Source organism: Coturnix japonica, chromosome 22, assembly GCF_054131305.1.
Source record: "Coturnix japonica strain WE chromosome 22, WE-NBRP24, whole genome shotgun sequence".
In the NCBI taxonomy this organism is placed as follows: domain Eukaryota; kingdom Metazoa; phylum Chordata; class Aves; order Galliformes; family Phasianidae; genus Coturnix; species Coturnix japonica.
The window spans coordinates 2,275,988-2,288,466 of record NC_140684.1 but is presented as its reverse complement, the minus strand read 5'-3'; the positions used below and the strand labels follow the sequence as shown (position 1 = coordinate 2,288,466).

General features: G+C 46.4%; 1 protein-coding gene across 5 annotated transcripts in view; it reads left to right on the top strand.

Moving 5' to 3' along the window:
- Nucleotides 1-3,783: 3,783 nt before the first annotated feature.
- Nucleotides 3,784-12,479, top strand: part of PAFAH1B1 (platelet activating factor acetylhydrolase 1b regulatory subunit 1) — a 30,193-nt gene continuing 21,497 nt past the window's right edge. The window contains exon 1 of one of the 5 annotated variants that reach the window (XM_015881153.3): nucleotides 3,784-3,975. The gene's annotated coding sequence lies outside the window, so the exon portion shown is untranslated. Of the gene's footprint in view, nucleotides 3,976-4,151; nucleotides 4,191-4,386; nucleotides 4,894-12,479 lie in introns of those variants that run through there. The other 4 variants (XM_015881154.3, XM_085521641.1, XM_085521642.1 and 1 more) reach the window with 4 other exon arrangements.

Below are 12,479 nucleotides of genomic sequence, written 5' to 3'. Positions count from 1 at the left end.
GGTAGACATGAGTCATTAAATGGAATGGCAAGACATAACTCGAAGTTAATTCTCCTTTGGTATACGCTTACACACCTCGTCATGACCATATTTGTGTCACCAGAATTTGTTCCCATCCTAAAGCTGGGACAAACTTTCTGTCCAATGTGTACAAAAATTTTGGGCTACTTCCTTCCATTGCTCTGTAGTTGTAATAGATCTTTTGTAATAGCATCAATTGTAGGTCAGGTACAGAGAAGAACTTGCAACGTGTAAATTAGTTCATTACAGTAGTATAATCACTGCAGATGTTTTCCTACGCGAATATCTACACAGGCAGAATATTAATCACAACTTTCACTCATAGACAACGTGGATTATCAATGAATGAAATACTCTGTGGTTAGTACAACAATGCCTCTCTGGGGTTTGATGCAACTTCTTGAAATACACCATCACCACAGTCCTTGCAGTACAACATCCACTGCAGGAGGTGCGCTTGCTCTGAAGTCCCTCTGCACAAGATGAAAACATTTACTTCAGGAATATTCTGCAGGAAAATTTGAAGCAGGCATCGGGATGAGCAACACAGTTCGGATCTACACATCCCTGATGAGGGATCTGAGAGTGCATCCTTTCCATCACCAAGACGCACTGTAGCAATCAAGGAAATTATCAAGAACATTTCTGCTCTGAGACTATATAGTTTAGCTGTCCTGAGAGCTGGGATTTTTTTCATCCCAATATCAAGTGATGGTAGTAAAGGGGAGGGCAGCTGTAGAAGAGAAAAAAATATCTATTTCCTAAAAGCACTGGGAAAATTCATCAGTCTGTAAAATTAATTAAATTTCATGAGTAAATACTAATTATCACCTAGAATATGCATCCCAAAATACCTGATACATTATAATTTTGGGAAATTTCAAGGCAGTTTAGCTTGCTTTGCGAACATACTGAAATAACACAAATATAATTCTGGCATACTATTTCGAAGTCTTACCCTAAATTTCAGGCTGTTTTTGCAGATATCCTGCTCACTGGCTGCAGTTGATGGCCACTTCTAGAGAGCTACAAACTAGCTGGGGAATATCTCAGTTCCTGGAAGGCTCTGGAACAAAACCTCCTGGAGGCCACACTCAGGTACACAGAACAAGGAGATGGCTGGGAGCACCCAGGGCACGGTGCACTTAATGCACCTGCACAGCCCAATGCTCTGCAGCATGACAACCAACCCTATGGACATGGCAAGAGCCCTGCATGATGCTTATTTTGACTTCAGCAAGGCTTCTTCATGGCCTCCCAGCATATTATGATAGCCAAAGTGCTAGCAAACAGGAATGGAAAAAAGGATGAACTGCGGGGCCCTGGGGGGCTGTGAGCAGCGGTCCACAGGACTCTAGGATGCAAGTTAGATGTACAAGAACATAAATGAGAAGATGTTCATACATTATTGGAACAGGTCACCCAGTGAGATTGTGGATGCCCCTCCCTGGAAGCTTTCAGGGCCAGGCTGGATGAGGCTGTGAGCAACCTGGTCTAGAGGGAAGTGTCTCTGCCCATAGCAGGGGGTTGGAACTGGATGATCTTAAAGGTCCTGTCCAACCCAAAACTTTCTATGATTCTATGATTATTAACTTGAATGTGAAAAACGCTAATACGTCACCATACAGCATGAGTGGAAGGCTCTCAGTAATTTCCACTTACAATCATATGTCAAAAAAATGGGCCAATGACCATACACCACTTACCCCTTAAGAGATAAGAAAATTTACTTAGCACATTTAAAAATGAAAAGTATTTTAATTGCCTGAGAACAATTTAAGTGGTTACAATTGAACAATGACTAATAATAATCCTTAGGATTCAGAATACGAGGAATAATGATTTTCAATTGGACATAATATTTTCCCCATTTACTTGAGAGATAGTAAGGATCATGGAATTACAGTTCTTATAAACTGCGTTTCCCAAGTTTCCTAGTCAGACTTGGTCCTGGGTGCATCTGCAGTTCCACACTATGCACTGGGTTTCTGTAGCCTATTGCTGTAAAGTAGCAACATAAATGAAAGTGACTGACCACATGCTGCAGGTCAACAACAAAGCTGGCAAAGCATTTTCCAGCACCCTAGTCCGCAAAGATTCATCCACATTCATAATCTCAGTTGTTACTTGCAAGAGAAGCAGCTTTTTTAAATGAAAATTTCCCTTGAAGTTTCCTGAAGTTTTGGGATATATATATCTATCTCTCTCTCTCTCTCTCTCTCTCTCTCTCTCTCTCTATATATATATATATATGTTTTTTTTTTCACTAGTTGGATAATTTGTATGTCAAAATTCTCATTTTCCTAAATAGGCACTTCAGAAAACTTTATGGCCCATATTAAACCTTGTATTACATTGCTTTGCCAGCCAACATTAGAGGTGACTTTGGTCACTGGTCTTTGATAGCGATGCATATGTAACAATTTCCTGTAACAGCAGAGTTCTTTTTGTTTTGCACCTGGATTTACTGCAATTAAGCAGTTCTACTCGTTGGGTCTATTGCCAGCTCACCTCTCATTCACCAAACACAGGACATTTTGCAAAGTGAGGGACAGTTCTCACTATTAGACAGACAAAACACTTTAGACCATAAGGTCTGCATAATCAAAAAACTGGGAGTAGAATTTGGTTTGTGATACACACAGCTGTGTAACTCTGTACTGGTGAGTAGCAATTGAGGGAGGTGGCAGGTGATTCCTCTGGGGTTCTGTACCTCTTCTGTCAGCCGCCAGATCTGCACTCACACGGAGGTAAAGGCCATCAAAGACATGCACACTTCCTTCCAGCCTGGAACTCCAGGCTGTGGAGCTGGGTTACTCACTGAAAACATTGCCGTCTCAGGAGATGCTACACAGGCCAGGACATGCCATGGCTGTGCTGCACAGCATGGCGCTACGGCACAGACACAGACACAGACACCAGCAGCAGCTCAGTGCAGGCCTGTCCTCAGCAGCCCCACAGGTGGGTCAGCACAGAGCTGCACTGTGCCACAGGGTGCCACACCATGTTCACACATACACACAGAATCACAGAATGACCCGGGTTGGAAGGGACCTCAAGGATCATGTAGTTCCAACCCCCCTGCCTGGCAGGGCCACCAAACATACACCTTTACTAGATCAGGTTGCCCATGGCCCCGTCCAACCTGGCCTTAAACACCTCCAAGGACGGGGCATCCACAACCTCCCTGGGCAGCCTGTTCCAGGGCCTCACCACTCTCCTAGTGAAGAACTTCCCCCTAACATCCAACCTAAATCTTCCCTCTTTTAACTTAAAACCATTTCCCGTGTCCTGCTATTGTCAGCCCTTTCCAAGAGTTTACTCCCCTCCTGGGAGTAAGGATACACACGATACACAATCTTCTCCACGTCTTCTTTCCCTTCCTAGCCCTACCAGCTGCCTTACTCTCTTCATTGACATTTGTGGCGCTATTTTGAAGGCTAACACGTTTTTACCCTCTGTCGAGATACAGACGAAGATCTGCAGTATCTGTGGTGAGAGGTGTGAGGGATGGCGGGCTGATGAGCAGCTACACTGTGTGAAGCACAACAGCAAACGCTCAGAGGAATCACGGCTCTCGCCGGGTGCTGGGACGCGGACGGGCCCTTCCCCCCCCGGTCCATCCCGGCACGGGCCGCAGCGGGGCGCGCGCGGAGCACGCCGGGAACCGGTTCGCGCGGAGCACGCCGGGACTTGCGTCCTGCACTTCAGCTTTCCAAGATGGCGGCGGGCTGCTGTCCCCGCCCCCCGCCCCGCACATGCGCAGTAGCGCGGCGGGCCGCGCCGCTCCCTCCCTCTCTCCTGGCGGCCGGGCGGCACTGACAGAGCGTGGAGCGGAACGGAGCAGCGCCCAGCGCCTCTGGGACCCCCCCCGCCGCGCTGCGCCCGTGGATGGGAGAGGCGGGCGGTGCCGGCCTCACGGAGCACAGCGAAACGGCGGCAGCGGCGGCTCGGGTAAGGCCGGGGCTGCGGCTCTTCTCCGTTCTCTCTTCCTCCCTCCCTTCCTTCATCCGTGTGTCCGCCCGTCGCTGCCGCCCCGCGGAGGCCGTCCCGAGCGGTGCAGGCCCGGCGGCCGCGCGGCCGCTCCCCTCCTCCCCGCCCTCCTCTCCCTCGCTGCCCCCTCCCTCCTTCTCTCCAGCTCGTTCTCAAAATGGCGGCCGCGCCCGTTGGTGAGGAGGGACCAGGGGAGGCGGTGGGCCGGGAGGTGGCGGGCGGTGGTCGCTTCTCCGCGGTGGGGCTCTGGGCCGGGAGTGGCTCCTCTGCTTCGTTTTAGCCTCTCGCCCCGCTGCTCTCCGCCGCTCGGCCCGGCGTTCCCCTCCGCCGGTGACTTAGCAGGAACGCGGGGAGGGGCGGGAGGGCCGCAACGCGGCGCGGGTGGGGCGGGGGCAGCGGATTGGAGCGGCGGGCCCGGCGTTCTGTCCGCCTCTAGGCCGCTCCGTTGTTCCCGGTGACTTAGCAGGATCCCGGGAGGGGCGGCGGGCCCGGCGGAATCTCGGGCGGACGCTCTGGGGCGGGGACCCCGGTGCGTGTGCGCCGGGGGATGCGGAGCGGCCTCTGCAACGTTGCCGGTGGCTTTCGTCCCGTTCCGCCTCCCGTCCCTGTGGAGGGCAAAACAGGCGCTGTTGGGAGGCGGCCCCGGCTGCGGCACGGGGACAAAACAGGGCCGGGGCGCAGGGCAGGGGCAGCGCTGCCGTAGGAATCCTTCGTATCCACCGTTTCCCTGCGGCGACGGAGCGGGAAGCGTCGGCAGGAGGTGGTTCAGCCCTTCGGTGCCAGCTGCAGCAGAACGGGGGGAGGGAAGGCCGGTCTCTCCTTCCTGGGGTCACACCGCTGCCCAGGGACGTGCGGTTCCTCCGAAGCCTTTTCCTGGCGGTCGGTTTTGCTCCATGGCTCCGTTTGTCACCCCTTTCCAGTTTTTGTTCGGGCAGGAGGTTATATACCGGGCTGCTGGCGGCTCTGGGGTGGGAGTGGTGCCTTATGAAGTTCAGGGTTACTCCGTTCTAAGGGGGGTGTGAGGTTTTTAATTGACTTTTTTTTTTTTCCTTAAAGGTGGATGCATTTCATCTTGACCTTTAATAGCGGTAGCAGTGTGTTACCTCCCCTTTCTTTGCGATAGTCTCACTGGTAATGTTTCCCTGCTGGCAGTGCTGCAGCAGAGGGCTTGGTCCTTGCAGGTCAATTCACAGTTAATTCCCCAAGCAGGGGATGGGGGAAGGTTACTGATGCTATATAAAAAATCTTGAATAGGCACTATTTTATTCTAAGTAAATGTTCGGGTGTATGGACCTGGCTGAATTCTGTTTTTATGTGGAGACCCCTTTAAGGATATGGTTGTGTGACAGTATTGTTCATACAGTACTAGGAGGTGGGGAGGGGGGGGTGCTAAAGAGTCTACGTTCAGTGATAATCATTTCATAAATGACTGTGCAGCATTCAGCTGGATTTTGGAAGAGGGAGGGTCTGCTATCGCAATGCTATCTGTCCTTCCAGTCATTTTATTAAATAGAGAAATTACGTTAGGGAGCTAAACAAAGAAAATATCATCAAACAGGCGTGTTGCAAATTTTTCTTGTTCTCAGGGTTCTCGTTTTTGTGTGTTTCTTCTAATTTGAGCGTGTTTATGGATGCTGTGTGCAGCCATTGAGCTGAGGAGAGACTGGGTGGAGTAAGGAGACAGAGCTGCGAAATGGCTCGATTACCCTTTCATGGCTTTTTGATTTTATTTTTTTTTTTCTCTTGCGTTTTGCTGGGGTGGACGAATACTAATGGATGGAACAATGAGGTTTCTTCTTTAGGGAAGAATCTAACAATGCAGCAACACAAACCTCACATTCTGTTTGGAGGCTGATTTTTCTGCAGGGTGGATCTTGATGTATGTGACAGTGAGAAGTGACCAGTCACCGTTGCAAAACCAGTTGTTTTGTCTGTTATCCACTTCAGTAGATCAACTTAGATGTTCACTTGTTGAATTTATTTTATTTTGTTTTAGATCAGAGCTATAAGTTTGGCATGGATATTTTACACAGAAGATTCCAGGAGTTATGGAGAACCCCTGTGTTGCTTAGTGTTATTATTCGTATAACTTCTTAGGTGGGTTGGGTCTTGGGTGGAAGCAAAAATGAAGCATCCCTGCTTGCTTTGGTGCACATAGTAGGGCAGGCAACTCCTATTAGCATACAGATGTAATTATGCTGCCTTTCCCTTTGTCATGTCCCAAGTTCATAGAAAATAACAACTCAAGATTTTTGAAGCCCTTTTCAGTGAGATGGCTTTGTAAGAGCCTTACTGTGTGCATGCTTCTGCATCATGAGGGAGGTAGTAACGCTGAGACTTAAAGTTGTGTAGGAAAGGCATTAGAACAAAAGGATTTGGGGAATACAAAAGGGAACAGATGAAGCACCTAGAAAGGTGCCCGCTTTCTAAGTTCCTGCTATTTGAGATATAACTATTGGTGTTTGCTTCTGAATTCAGTGTTGTTTGGAGCAAGTACAGCACTGAGAACAAATGATTATGAAGCAAGTTGAGATTTTGTTTTTCTTGGGTCTGTCAGTTCTTGATGGTAGGGGCTGCAGATAACACTGCTCCGTGTATTAATTTGCTCAAAATAAAAAAATTATTGTATAGTTGCTTTTTTAAGTTCATTTACTTAGAGGAGAATATGTTACAGAAGTTAACGTATGTATTCATTAAATGCCTGCGTCTACGAATGAAGCCAAGGTAAGAATAATGAAAAATCCAATAGAACTCTTACCTGCTTATAACTTTGGCTGATTTTTGTCCTTGAAATGATTGAAGTTACTGTCTCATATGGCAGTAACATGTTAATTTCTCTTCCACAAAAGAAGATGGCATTAATGCATACCTGTATGACTCTATGCAAGGTCTGTCTTGGATGGCTGAGTCTGTTCCCTGTGCTGCTTCCTATGCTCCACCCAACCTTCAGCGCTTGGGTTGTGTTCTTTACCTGCTGTCTAGTTTTATGCCTATCCATCTCACCAGCAATGGGGGCTATTACTGAATTATTCTGCTGACTGTCATACCCGGTACCCAAACTTTGTCTTTGTTCAAGACCTCTGTAACAAGCTTCCTCTGGGGCTAATTGTAATTTGTACCCTCTTGTAAAGTATTATGGGAAAGGAGCTGTAGAACCCCTGCTTCTCTGTAGCTCTGTACTGTGCTGTATGTGTATGTTTGTACACGGCCCTCTGAGGCTCATTCTGGTGTTCATGAACAGGGAAGGTTGGAACTACTGTAGCACAAAGAGAGGGCCCCCCTCGACCAGTTCTGTTTCATTTGGGTTCCCCTGCTCCTGTGGCCCCCTGAGCAGCCTCCCAAACAGATGGCAAAGGCTGTGGGAGGGCTGTTAAAATTTCTTCCAAGTGAACACTGGAATAGTTGTTAGCCTGAAAATAAAAGCTGCTTATGTCTAAATACATGAACCAAGTGACAATAACAATCAGTTGTTATTAGCAACAAATAACAATTTTGGATTTCACATAGAGTGGGTTTTTTTGTTTCCCAGCCTAGTGCGTAACTTGTGATGGCAATTGAAGGTCTTTCCATGTGTCAGAGCCGTGTGTGTTAGTCAAAATGCTCCTGGATTTCTTGTCAGGTTTATTATAGAGACACGGTGAGTTCTGTCATGTCTAAAAAGTGGTCTCTTTATTCTCCTGTTTCTGATTTTTAATTTTTTAAGATTGTACCTATCACAGAAGAACTTACCCGGTGGCTTTTGGGTATCGTGAGCAAAGATGTTCATTAATGACTGATGTTACTTCTGAGCTGTGCTTGGCAGAGTAGGTTATGCCTCAGCTCATGCTTCTAAAAATAGGCATTTACACTAATAAGGAATCTTGACTAATTGACTGGTAGGAACTTGACTAGTTTTAAGTCCATCAGGTTATTTCTTCCACATTCGTACAGTAGTTGCTGTGTGAACTAACAGGTGTGTGTCCCTGAACGGTCTGTGCCGTTACTGAAAATGCAGCGGCCGAACTGGAACTATAGCTGTGTTATGTCAGCTTTACTGCGGTGCCCATAGCTTAAGTTATGTGCCTGTTGTACATGTACATTATAACTATCTTAGAACCGTGTTCTTCATTCCAGCAACGTGTAGTAACCCACTGATGAGTATCATGCACCAGAAGCATTTGAAAGAAGCAGAATTGTTTTACCTTCTGCTGTATATCTGAACAGGGCTTTTTAGCCTGCAGGTTGTTTTCATTGTGAAAGGAGTAACTTAGATCTAGTTTTATTTTGGTACTTGCTAGATGCTGCAGGATTACCTCCTACAGATGTGTACATCTTGTTTAGCTTTTTAGAGAAGGACTTTCTCTTTATGCTTGTTGGGGCAGGCCTCTGAGCCTGTACAGATTCACCTCATGTACACTCTGGGGAATTAAACAGATGTGACTTAGCCTTGCTTGTGGCTGTTTTCCCCGAGGGTGGACTGTGGTATCACTTCATGCTGCCATGGGCTGTGACAGAAATTTCAAGGAGATGTTTCTCTACAAAGTAGTGTGTTTGTCTCAAGCTCTTGCCCTTTGCATCACAACTGTGAGGGTACAGCCCTCTTCAAAGCGAGGTGTGTGTGCACAGCATGGGCATACTAAACAGTAGCAAGTGCACTTATGCATGCATAGTTTTATATATATATGTGTGTGTGTGTATATATATATAATATTATATCTATGTGTATATAGATATGATTTCTAAGGTGCTGGCTAGTTGATAGATTGAGAAGTGTGTTAGCCACTTCTTCCTTATTAGTATTGTTTCTTAGAAAGCCTGGTAGTTTGATTTGACTGCTTATGGACTTCTAGGTTAGAACTGTGTTAAAGCAGATACTATAAATACATGTTTGGGGTTGTGATTCCAATGGTTTTGGAAGAGCCACCTGGTATTTGTGACCAGTAACTAGCTGCTGCAGTCTTGAGAAGATATTTCCAGTTACAGGACAGCCCATTGTGCTTGTGGTTTGTAGGTGGTGCTGCAGCAGCAGAGTCTGTCCTGTAATTTTCTCAGATCTGTTGTTAAGTAGGTCCCTGTTCAGTGAGTTTGTAGGTAGGCTTTTCTGAAGCACCTCTTCTTCTCCAGTGCTTGGTGAGTCATCTGGCAGGCCTGCTTCCAGGCAGGGCTAAGGTAACAGGTTCTGTGGTGTGATGCTGTGCTGGTTCACATCTGAGATAGCAGCAGCCTTCATGACTGAGGTGACCTTCCCTCTTGTATCAATTTAAATTGTTCTGTACAAATCTAAGTTCTGTTGGCTTAATTACACAAATCTAACCTCCCCCAACCCTTGCATGCTTCTGCTTTCATTGGTTGCCTTGTTTTTCTGCAAGGAGGTAGTTTAATGCTAAAACAGAGGTGTTACGTGTATCCCTCTGTAGTCTAGAGGAATATTGGTTGGAAACATCCAGGCTGTTCGCATGTAGATAAATGAATGTTTCTTCCTTATAGAAGGTGTTGGCAGTTGGTCTTGTTTTTAATCCACCTGTGACGTTTTTGGTGGGCTGTCAAGAAAACATCTGATAAACAATTTGGTTTATTTAAGTGCTAGCCTCTTTGCAATGTGTTAAGAGGATGATGTCATTAACATGAGTGTATGTTTTGAAGCAGATGGTGACTATTAAATCAGCAGTGGTGGTAGATGGGGGTTCTCACGCACTGGGTTTGTAGGCAGCAAGCAGAATCTGGAGCAGGAAAGCTTTGGAGGGGGCAATGGGCCCAGGATCCAACTTGGTCATGAGGCTGGGAACAGAACTCTGACATTATGCAGGCCATGTTTGTAACTAAACTTTGGATCTGTTCTTTTGCTTTCACTAATAGGTTTCACTAAGAAGACTTTGAGCAGTAGTGGTGGATAATTTGCCAGTACCAGAGTGTATCACAATTACAGAAACACACATGAGCAAAATGGCAGCTGGGGTGGGTGTGAGCTCCTGTGGTTTCCTGCCTGGTGCAGGATCAGGACCTATCCTGGTCCATCTGCCTTTGCTTCAGTGTGGGGACAGGGATCAGTCTCAGCAGGAAAGGAACTGTGCAGAGCCTGGCAGCGGCTGATGTGGGGCAATGTCACCTAAGCGGGGGTGGCTCCTGGCCGCAGTGATGCGGGGTTCCCAGCATGCAGGTGTGGCCAGTGGGGGCAGGTAGCGGCACCTGGTGGAGATGGGCCCTGAGAAGGATCAGGTGCCTTCCAGAAGAATGCTGCTTTCATCATGTTTGGCACCAGCATCGTGACAGATTTAAGCTCTTCCATTTAATAGATAAGATGTACGTATGACACTAATGTTTGAATCTTGTTTCGCTTGTCCAGCAAACTGAAGGATGAGCATTCTCGTGATTTGCAGAGTGTTTGGATTGTTTTGTCATTATGTGGCTTGCTGTTTCTGAAGGTTTAATGTGAGTGTGCCTTCAGGTTTCCTTCTAGTTGTTCTTCATCTTGTGAATTGATTAAATTTGTTTGTTAACATCCTGATTTACAACATCAGAGGCAGGTTACTAGTGGCTAATAATGTGGGTATGGTCCTGTGAGCCATCTGACTGCTACTTCATTCTGTAGCTCATGGAAGTGCGAGGGAGAGAACTGAAAGGAACAGAATTCACATCCAGTGCACGATTGCTGGCCTGCTTTGTAAGTGGTTCAAAGCACGTAGAGCCTTCTCTCAGCAGCTAAGACAAAACAGCTTCAGTAGAGTGTTCTGGTACTCGTACCCCAAAGTGTGTCTGTATCACTTGACCAAAAAAAAATCATTTTGAAAAATACTTCTTGCTGGAGTCATCCAGATAAGCCAAACAAGTTTGGGAGCAGCTTGAATTGCCCATTGGAATACTTTGTGTCTTCATCCCCCCCACTGCACGCACAGTGGTATCACCACCCTGTCCAACATGCCAGGTTTGCAATGGAGGGATAATATGAGCTCAAACCTAACTCTGTGAAATCATTTCTTACAATTATTTTCACGGCATGCTGAACTAGCCATGCAGATGTAGGGTGAAAAGTAGAGAAAAGATGAACCCAGCTCATAACTGAGCTGCTTTTTTTGTATTCCTGCTCTCATCCTTGCTGGCTTCTAATGTTTCCTGCATAGGGTGTGTTTGCCACACTGGAAGAGCAGCTCTGTGGTTGCTGTGATAGCACCGTATGTGTGCTGTTCTGCTGTGACTGGTGGAATGAGAGGTATGGGGGAGAAAGGGAACTGGATGCTTGTTGTGTTACGTTGTTTTCCTTTCCTATCAAGAGATGGAGACAGACTTCTAAGAAACCTTTATTAGGTCATAATTTTTATGCCCAAGAAGTCTGGATATCACCTCACTCTCAGTTATATCAACTTTAAATGGCAGCTTCTGTGGAATCTGTTTCTAGAGTTTATCATGGGAAGTATTCTGTGGCTGGGGTCCATGAGGCAGCTTTTTTTGTTTTAGAAAAAAAAAATCAGTCAGAATTAATCCAGATTAAAAAGAATTGCCTGTGTTCCATGGAGTCCGGCCCTGTAATCCGGAGGGATCCAACTGCTGTTAGTCCAGTACTCTCTGAAGGGATTGTAACTAATGGCCAGCAAATACAAATAAGCACTTAACACCTCTGGTTAGTGTGTTTTGAAACAAGATACACTGTTGAAAAATTATAAGGAGATCCGAAGTGGGACCTGTAACAAGTGACTTTGCGAGGAGAGTGGCTGCTGCATTCGTGCACAGAGGGGTGGTCCCAACTTGGAAGAATAATGGAATCTATATCTGATGATATTAAGTAAATTAGTCTTTTGGTGGTTCTGATCTCCACTGCTCCTCTGTGATTTGCCTTTCACTGGGATTGAAGGATTACCCAAAGAGAGGAAGTGAATGGCACAAAGCAGCAGTTCAGATGCAGTAAGAAACTGAGGGGAAAAGGTGAGGCGTTTCCTCTGGGATAGAGCAGAACACCTCCTGAGGAGAGCAGGGGCGGCATGAGAGCTGGGCACTGGACATCAGAGCAGGTCGAAGTTTTACCATGTTGAAGTTTTAATGTGCAATCATTTAAATAGGAATAATCTGAAACTCTGTAATTGATTTCATAATGCAGTCATGATCTCACGTGGTTGTTCACAGAGACTTGTGTGCCCTTCCTGCCCAGCAGTGCTTACTGCGTGGCATGCTTAGCCTGACACTGGGAGTGTGACTGAAGGTCTGTCTCCCTCGAGGAAATCTGTGTAGATTGCTTAAAGATATATAGATAGATATCTATCTATGAGCTTGTTTGGATACTAGAATTCTGCAGACTGCAGGGGAAATGAAATCTGTTTGTGAGGCCCAGCAGTGCGTGGTGCCACTGCTGTGAGTTGGAAAAGTGTTGGCCTGCTTTGTATCTGATGGTACATTCTCTCCGTGATTAATTTTATCTAGCTCTTTTAATTTCAGATATAATGAGCTACAGTTATGTGTTTGGTATATATAACTTGTGTTTCTGTGGGGAAGTCTGT